Here is a 10,279-nt window from a genome sequence, read left to right on the forward strand (position 1 = left end):
AGGGAGACAGCAGGGGAAGGGGAACATACTGAGGGGTAAAGAAGCAAGGGTTCAGGAAAGGGGTGAAGAGGCATGAGGGCTGGGGCATGGACAAGATCATGTGTGTGTATGTCTCTATGTGGTAAGGTTACAATGGCTGCTCCGATGCGCGGCTCCTCAGAAATGCAGTAGAAACAAGACATCCTCCATCCTGGGGAAATGTCTCAGAAGTAGAACAGAACCAAGGAACAAACGTCTGAGGGAGCAAGAGCAGAAAACATACTACACAATAAACAGCCTTTCACCGCACCTAAAGACACCGTGAAATCCAAATAAATATAGCTCAAATTAGCTGATGACTCACTTAATCACGTCAGTAAGTGCTCAGATATAAATAACACATTATAATTGTAACCAAAGGTCGCAAGGTAAAAAGAGATGAAGGTCACGATTCAGCCAATCTGAGCCAATGCGATCCAAAAACAGGTAAATTGTGCAGTCCCTGACTCTGCCGTTAGGTAGACTCTAGAACAGAGAAGCATTGATCTAAGGAACCAGGGTGAGTGTGAAAAATGAGAAAGAGTCACAGGAAAGTTTTCTAGTGGATTGAACAAAAGCACAAGTTGGAAATAATGGATGAGAACTGCAGCTAAATAAAATGAAACATAAGGATTGGCAGAACAGAGAGAGGCAAAGAAGGTCTTTGTCACAAAGTTCTGGACTTTATCTGTGCTGTTCATTGAAGTACGGTTGGAGACTTCCCTGAAAAGATTTTGACCATAAGGTGCAGTAGAGCAAAGAGACCCAACAAGTTGGGACAGCAACAGAGACTTCCAAATATAATAAAAATACTTCTCTAGCTGCATTAAATCAATTCCAGCCTCCAACAGCAGTGCAATCTCCAGAAATGATTGACAGGTGAGATTCTGGGGTCATTACAAGCAGCAACATTTCTGTTACTTTCATTACCTTCAGGAAATTTAATTTCTTTTCTTCATTAGTATGTAAAAATCAGGCCTACTTTGTCAATGCATAACCACTGATCAAAATCAAGAATTTTATTTGCTCTCTCCTATTAAGGAATGTTTTGTTACTGAAGTTAGCCATCACTTTAAAAAGCTCGTATCAATTTGCAGAAAATGTATTGAGTAGAAGTGTTGACTTGGGAGTGTTGTAGAGTGAACAATGTCACCAAAGTGACAAGGTTGTTTATTGGGGTTAACACATTTAGCAATTAACTTCACCAACTTCGGCCACTAGCTTTCAGATTTGTATGCGTATTGAAGGTGACATTTAAAAAATGCAGACCGGACAGACCAGGAAACGGGCACGTAACTGATTGTCTACATAGGCATGAATCCAATCAGCATCCCATTGCATGGATATGATGGTATTTAACACTTATTTTGGGAGTGATGGTGGGAAGTTCCAGGCATTTGAAATTGTCACATGAGTAGCTCAAAAAAGGCATTGTAAATATGGATGTTTGAATTGTCATGAACTGTCTTTGATCTTTAGCACAGAAAATGTGTGCAGTGTTGAGCACAGCAGACCTTTTTCCAGCCAAAATGGTTTCCATATAATGCCTGCTCTATCTTGTTCTTTCAAATAAAGAGGCTACATCATATCTACCGGTACTTTTCTTGGTGACCACGCAACAACAATAAATATGATATTGACTTTTATCAACAAAATGAGAAACAGCAGGCATCATGTTGAGACTCTTTCTAGGGAAGAGGCTTGCTCAACTTAATATTACATGACATTCTATTTGCTAAAGATCTATATTTACATTTCTATATTCTATATTTACAATGTATCTACAATGCTTCCTTCTTTGCACACACACTCCAGACAACCAAAATGAATGTTAATCTGCATTGTCTGGTTTTCCATTTAAATGTGCTTCACAGCTGTTGTCCAGAGCTACATTTTAAATTTAATCTGCAGTCCATATTCAGATCTGAAGGTTGGTTGCTCAAGTTAATATTTTGCTATGCACTCTAAATCCGGAATATGCTCTAACAGGGGAGCAGAGATTTTTAAGTAGTGGTTCTTTCTGGTATTCTGAGTATGGAGAGATGCCTTGTCCAATTAAATCTGATGTTTAAGTAATAAGTATGTCTTGCCACTCCAGAATTTTCTTTTGCTGTCAATATGGATTGGGTCCTTGAAAGGGAAATATGTCACTCCAGGAAGTGGAGCCTATATAGGGAATTACTTAATTCCAGTTAATTGGGACATATTGAGACCAGTACATTTTGGTCCAATTGCATCCTCCAAATTTGTATTTTTCATTGTAACATTCAAGATGATAGTCCATAGCTTCTGTTGTGAGGGTGAAGCAAGTCACTGGAGAGAGAATTAAGCCAGTCCATATAGAAGTCTTTATTCAGCAAAACAAGCAGCAGGCATCATACGTGAGACACTCTGGGAAGAACATAGCCTGCCTAACCCAATATTACATGACATTTTTATATGCTAAAGATCAAAGGTATCAGCAGGGCAATTCTATAATTACAATGTATCCACAGCGCTTCCTTTGAATTACGTATAATTTTCAAACACCTCCATCTTCACCCCAACTGTCCAGACAGCCAAAATGAAGATTAATCTGCAGCTCTACAGCTGCATCCATGCATATGCAGACACCTCAAGTGAATATTCACTGGTCTGCAGTCAATGCCAGGAAGACTATTGTTTTAGTCTGTATTTAAAACTCAATCTATAATCCACATTCAGGTATGAAGACTGGTTGCTGATGAAATTAATTTTTGCTCTATTTTGTAACTCCAGGATTTGCCCTAACACCTTCAAATTCTTGGTAGTTTTTAACTTGTTGAAGTAGGGAAGTTGTGTGATTTTCACTCCCAGCTATCTCTGGCACCTCCAAGCATGAATGCTTGGAGCCACACCGAGCAAAACAGTTCTGCATTGCTCTACGGCTTATTTTGCACCAACTATTAGCGACAATAAAATGCTGTGTTTTGAGATCAAAAACACACGACTGACACAATTTACAAACTGCTTGTTTGAAGCGCAGTGTGTGTCTAACGGCCGTGCAGGTGCACGCGACTTACAGTGTCCTGCTCCAGTTAAGTGGCATAGTGTACCAAATAAACAAAGGGACTTCCAGCTATTTTCTTGATTGGTTGGAGGATTGGTTTCTCAGGTTGGAGGAACAACAGACAGAATGTCTGGATAGCCCCCAACCTGATGGCATGAACATCAATTTCTCAAACTTCCGATTATGCCCCCCCCATCCCTTTCCTTCACCACTCCCCATCCCCTTCTCCCTCTCTCACCTTACCTTCTTGCCTGCCCATTGCCTCCCTCTGGTGCTCCTCCCCCATTTTCTTTCTTCCGTGGCCTTCTGTCCTCTCTGATTGGACTCTCCCTTCTCCAGCCCTGTATCTCTCTCACCAATCAACTTCCCAGCTCTTTACTTCATCCCTCCCCCTCCCGGTTTCACCCACCACCTTGTGTTTCTCTCTCCCCTCCCCCCAGCTTTTAAATCTACCGCTCAGCTTTTATTCCTCCAGTCCTGCCGAAGGGCCTCAGCCCAAAACTTCGACTGTACTTTTTTCCATAGATGCTGCCTGGCCTGCTGGGTTCCTCCAGCTTTTTGTGTGTGTTGCCTGGATTTCCAGCATCTGCAGATTTTCTCTTGTTTGTATTTTCTTGATTAGTTTTTATTCTTTAAGAGTTGCCCCAGTTAAGTAGCTGCCCCTATGGCCCAATTAACTAGAATGAAAACCTTCAAAAGAAGAGTCAGTGTAAGTTTTATGTTCATGGTCAAAACATTAAGAAGAGTTAGTGTACTTTTTAAAACTATCTCACAATTGTCTATTATGTGGCCCCCGGTGTGAAGTCTTCCCTGCCCAATTCAGCCCTTCTTGCATGTGTGATAACCAAAAGAGCCCAGAGTAATACACACAAAGTGCTGGAAGAACTCCACATGTCAGGCAGCATCTATGGAGAGGAATAAACAGTCAACATTTTGGCCAAGACCCTTCGTCAGGAAGGAGCCTGGACTGTGGTCCTTCCCCATAGGGCCTTTGCATTGGGTGCACCAGGCTTCAGTGCACCACTCAACAAATGATTTCTTCATCTCACAGGCAGAGTGCCACAATGGCAGAGATGTTTGCAGTTCCCCTTGGAATTTTTGTAGAGAAAAACAACCTTTTGTCAACTTGACACAAAGCCATAATGCACTGGAGCTGTGCACCCCCATGTACTTCAGGATCAAAGATAAAGACCAAGGGTGGACAAAACAAAGCAGAAATGTCATTGTGCTTCATCATTAACCCAGGCTGAATTCTTCACAGGAACACAACGCACATCCTCTGCACAACAGAGGAAGAAATTCAGTGCAAGTACTTGTAAGAGCACTTAATCAACTTGTTTAAAGCCTGGGACTCAAGTGCATCTTGGATATTAATAGTGTTACTTGATTAATTAATTACAATTTAAAATGTCTTTTATGTGTAGAACTCTTGATTGCCCTTGCTATGTCTTGCTGAAGATCGCTTGAAGTGAAACAATCTGAGACTCACAAGCCTCCCAAACAAGGTAGATATTGGTTTTAAGAAATCTAGCCAAAGGCATTTGGATTATTGGGGGAGAATTTCCAATGAGTCATTATGAAATCTATTTTATATCCACATCTCTGAACAACTCAATCAGGTGATGCTACTAGAAATGCTGGTGGTTATATTGGCCTTTAAATTTATCAGCAGAGTTAATAAGAGCACCCCTTTATTGGAAGGCCAAGTGTAAAATCAAAGTCTTCATTTTGAGAACAATTCTCAATAACAGCCACCCACTCCTGGATGAGAAACAACAATGAATGTATGATAAATATCTTTGTAGACTGACAAAATATGCAGTACTGTGAATAAACTAAATTATAGTCTGAAATTATTAATGGTCCACCAGATCAACACAATGCATTTGATTTCTACTTGTTATGCTCTCTTAACAAAGGCCAATGCTAACCATGTCACTGTTCTGTGACATAGAAACAGCCAATTCTCTGTGTTAATTTGAATGATTCAGAAACACCACATCTTCTTGTGCCAACTTGCCGCATCAAAAATGTGCTTTATGCTTTGCATACACTTTGCTGATTTCATTTGTGAATGACAGCAACATCTTGATGGTGCGTACGAAAACAAATAGATTCCAATCAGTTCAAAAATTATTGGGAGTTTTTGGATGTTTTTATTTTCAATACATGTATTTCTGCAACTTATTGTATGCACTTCTAATAATTATATTCTTTATCAAGAACTCAATTTTACAATCATTTCAATATAATGGAGTTGCTCAGAGGACACCATAAAGGCCGGCATTAGTGAGTGAAATCTTTATTCAAGAGATGATATCAGAAGAGGGTCCTGATGAAGGAGATGTGAAATTAGTCATATATATGGACAGCATTATGAGGTATCATCGGCAAAGCAGATGAAGCTTCTTTGATACAAAAGCAATTAAGGAATAAAGTAACAAACAAAAATGGTGGAGGAACATGAGGCTACATCTCTGGAGCAGAATAAACAGTTACCATTGATCAGGACTTGAGAGGAAGGGGAGGAAGCCTGAATAAGGAGTACAATTGAAGGGGAAGGTTAGTGGGTGGGTTGGAGAGGGAGGATGAAGTAAGAACCTGGGCAGTGATAGGGGAAGTGGGGAAGGTTTGAAAAAGAGGAATCTAGTAGGAGAGGACAGAGAAACATGGGAGAAAATGGAGGAGGAGGGGCAACAGAGGGAGGTGATCTCTTGTTGATCATTCTCTATGTGACTCTCTGGTCTACTCGATCCTCCTCAATGATGTTTCTCCTGGCACTTATCCTAGCAAGAGGGCAATTGCCACACTTGCTGCTACAACTCTTCCCTAACCAACACTGAGAGCCCCAAAAAGTCTCTCTAGGTGAAGCAACACTTCACCTGAGAGATCGTTGGTATCATCTACTATACCCGGTGCTCCCAGAGTGGCCTCCTCTACCTCGTTGAGACCCAATGTAGATTGGGGGGACCATTCTGTTGAGCACCCTCACTCCATCCACCACAGAAAGTGGGATATCCCAGTGGCCACCCATTACAGTTTGCTTAGAAAAACAGAGGGCAATGGGTAACCCTAGGTAATTTCTAAGGTAAGTACATGTATGGTATAAAATTGCGGGCTGAAGGGCCTGTATTTTGCTGTAGGTTTTCTATGTTTCCCATTCCCATTCTGACATGTCATCCATGGCTTCCTTCCTCTATTGTTGTGATGAGGCCACACTCAGGTTGGAGGAGCAACATCTTACATTCTGTCTGGGTAGCCTCCAACCTGATGGCATGAACATTGATTTCTTTAACTTCTGGTAATTTCTCTTCCCTCCTCTTTCTCCCTTTTTCCATTCTCCTTTCTGGCTCCTCTCTTACCCCTCTCTTCTCTCCTGCCCATCATCTCTCTCTGGTATAGATAACCAGTAAAATTCAGATGAAATGGAGTCAGCTTGGAGAGCCAAACAGCCTATTCCTGCTCTTCTATAAAGAATATGATGTACCTCTGGGTTTGTGAGCCTCTGCCAAGAATATCTTCACAATGATGTCTGTTTGTTCTGATGAATAAAGACTCTATTATCACCAGCTTCAGAGTCTCTCCAGTGAATTTGGTCATAGTCACAACAATGTGCATTTTTATAAAGCAATTACTTGAATGTATATACAGGCTAATGAAGTTCACAGAAGAATACTCACTCCTAATTGTACCTGAACTATGTGGTTTGAGAGATTTTTCACACAGCAGTTCCCAGTTGATTGCTTATGCCGGGTCTGGGACTGATACGTGCTTCAAAGGCCAGACCAATACTGATTGTATATTTTCTTCCCTGAAAGACATTGGTGCACCAGAACGATTTTTACGGTAGGCCAGCAGTTTCTGTCATCATTGTTGACACTAGTTTTTTTTTTAAATCCAGTTTTTTAAAATTGCTTGAATTTAACTCCCCCAGTTAGCACAGTGGCATTTCACAAGCTCATGTCTCCAGATCAATAGCGCAGGCCTCAGGAAACAAGTCAATTAACAGCCATTGTGCTGCTGTGCCTCTGAACTATGAAGTGGTGAATAGATTAATATCTAGGGAGAAGCAATTGTTTGATAATGTCAGATCTGAGTAGCCTGGGAGAGCAGGGAATTGAAATACAGTCAATGGTACAGCTGTGCACATGCTGGTTAATGCAAATATCTAGTCAGCCAATCAAAGAATAAAAGCATGCAGACATGGTCAAGAGGTTCGGTTCTTCCTCAGACCAAACATCAGAATGGGGAAGAAACATGATCTAAGTGGTCTTGGCAATGGAATGATTGTTGGTGCCAGACAGGGTGGCTTGAGTATCTCAGAAGTTACGGATCTCCTGGGATCTTCATGCACATCGGCCACTAGAGCTTACAGAGAATGGTGCAAAAAGCAAAATGAAATATCTAGTGAGTGGCAGTTCTGTGGGTTGTTAATTGTTAACATGTTGTTAATGAGAGAGGACAGAGGAGAATGGCAGACTGGTTCAAGCTGACAGGAAGGTGACAGTAACTCAATAATCACCTGTTACCTCAGTGCTGTGCAGAAGAGCATCTTGGAATGTACAGCACGTCAAACCTTAAACTGGATGGGCTGTGTCTGCAGGACCACGAATGCACACTCAGTGGCCACTTTATTAGGTACCCAGTAAAGTAACCACTGACATGTAAACTTGTAATAGGACTCTAGCCAATTGCAGGCCAGTCCTGCTGCCCCCATCCTAACATGCATCAGATGATGCAAGTGAGAGAAGACAAAGATAAAGTGTTGAAAGCCTCACTCTTGTATTTATCACTGGGCAAATCCTGATGCACTATAATGCATTAAATTAATAATCACTACCTGCTCATTATTTACTTTACACAATATGCAATTGCACATAACAAATTTATTTACAGGTTCATGTGCAATATTAAAAATGTTTTCAAGCTCAGTAAACAGTAAGACCTGAAAGCACAAATCCTGTGTCGTATAGATGAGACAGTCTGATCTCATTTCTCTTTCCTAAAATAGGGCTCCGTGTGAGGATTCCTCTTTCAATGTAGGACAGAGTCATTTTGTTTTTGCCTCACAGCACCAACAGAGAGAAGATTAAAAATTAGGGAGATTTAATGATTAAAGCCCCTTAAAGAATTGAATTCAATGAGGAGTGTGGGGGATGTTCAGTCAATTATCCTAATTAAAAAGAACCATTTTATTTTACTTTTTTTTAAAAAAAGAAATTCTATTAGAGTCAGAGCTTTTTAATAAAATATATGCAATTGACATTCACAGAGGAAAGATGAAACTGTAGCAGATCCTAGCAACATTGAATCTGAAAGGGAAAATATTATCCACACTGTACATTTGTGGAGTACTCCTCGTGTGCAGAGAGCCAGCGCAGAACGGACTGGAGAAGATGACAGATGTCTGTTACAGGAGATGAATATCTTTCCGAGTTCATTGACTGATGAGAATTTGGCAGGGAAGCCTGAACACCCCAAAGTGCTTCACAGAGGTCTTGTTTATTAGAGCTAAGCCAATGAATGTTAACGCATGTTACGTCGAGCAACTGTTTCTATGGGGCACTACTGACAGAATGGGCAAAGAGCGTAAAGTTAGACATCAGATCTCAGGCTCCCATTTTGCTGTTTTGAGATGACTGAAGTGTACATTGAGACTACAGGTGTAAGAAAGACTTAATTATGTTTGACTGATTGTTTGTTAGATCCCACCAAAATATTACAACTTGGGCTTGAATCTGTGACAGCGTCAGAATCAGGTTTAATATTGTTGGCATATGTCGTGAAATTTGTTAACTTAGCAGCAGCAGTACATTGCAACACACAATAACTGAGAGAAAAGAGAACTGAATTACACTAAGTATATATACAGTATACACATATTTTAGTTAGTTAAGCAAAAAAATGGAAATAAAAACTGTAGTGAGTTAGTGTTCATGGGTTCAATGTCCGTTCAGAAATCAGATGGCAAAGGGGGAGAAGATATTTCTGAATCTTTGAGTGTGTCCCTTTAGGCTACTGTACCTCCTTCCCGATGACAGCAATATGAGCACGTGAACCTCACTCATACAAAATGAATGTAGACGGTTTGGAAATACTTTTTCAAAACAAATTCTTCTTTCTCTTTGTGCACACCAAGCCCTACACAGACACCTCATGACACTCCCATACCTGGCGCGACGCACACGCACGAGGGGTTACTGATGCCTAACGGGCCGGCACCTCAAGTCAGGCCGGAGCCAGCACAATCACCATCACCAGTGCTATGTAGATCGCAGCGACGGACTCGACTGCCTGATAGACTTGACCTGTAAATATGCTTGTTTTAAATATTGTCAGTCACTTCACCCTGCGGAACTCTCTTTTTTAAAAAGGAGGGGTGAGTGTGGTAAACCATGTATATAGGTTGTAATTGAGTTATCTGTCTGGACACGCCCCTCTGCTGACTGCTCCTGTGGCTCCTCCCACAGACCCCGGTATAAAGGCGATTGTGTCACTGCTTCTCCCACTGTCCAGGACAGACATACAACATGAACTTGGATCCATTTCACTGTTAATAAAAGCCTTTCAGTATTTACTCTACTTCCAGTCTTTTGGAGTAATTGATAGTGCATCAATTTTAATAACAGTAATTTTAAGGTATAGAACATGTCCTGAGACCTGAGGTTAGATATCGACCCACAAACACCTGAGGCCGGAAACGCTTTCGAACTCTGGCTAGCCTGCTTCGAATCATACCTGGAGAAGATTGAAGTGACCGAGTCTGCCGCGAAGCACAGAGTTCTCCTCTCCAGGGTCAGTCCATGGGTCTACTCAATGATTAGAGACCAGCCAAGTTACAATGGTGTGATGAGCTTTCTCAGAAGACAATACCGTCTATGCACAACATCGCTTAGCGACACGGCAGCAGCGGCCTGGAGAGTCGAGCGCTGAGTTTGTCCGGGCCCTACAGACACTCATGCGGGCCTGTAATTGCCGGGGGCTGACGGCCAAACAGCATGCAGAGCTCCTAGTAAGAGACGCCTTCGTCACGGGGACCAGGTCAGTGTATGAGCACCAACGGCTGCTGGAACACACCGATCTTACCTTATGTTTGGCGATGGAGCTGGCTGACATGCTGGAGCCACTCTGCACAACTTTGATGCATTCCAGGCACGCAATCTCCTGACAGCCTTGTGGATGCCGCAGACCCCGCAACCCGCTGGCGAACCGACCATGGCTGCTGCTTCTGTG

At 41.8% G+C, this 10,279-nt stretch overlaps 1 long non-coding RNA gene across 1 annotated transcript; it reads left to right on the top strand.

Moving 5' to 3' along the window:
- The first annotated feature begins 429 nt into the window (after positions 1-429).
- LOC132400267 (uncharacterized) lies at positions 430-6,811 on the top strand. Its single transcript, XR_009514202.1, has 3 exons — positions 430-897; positions 4,471-4,551; positions 6,449-6,811. It is a non-coding gene; the product is annotated as an uncharacterized LOC132400267 (long non-coding RNA).
- The last annotated feature ends 3,468 nt before the right edge of the window (positions 6,812-10,279 follow it).

This window comes from Hypanus sabinus, chromosome 10 (genome assembly GCF_030144855.1).
Source record: "Hypanus sabinus isolate sHypSab1 chromosome 10, sHypSab1.hap1, whole genome shotgun sequence".
NCBI classification, from domain to species: domain Eukaryota; kingdom Metazoa; phylum Chordata; class Chondrichthyes; order Myliobatiformes; family Dasyatidae; genus Hypanus; species Hypanus sabinus.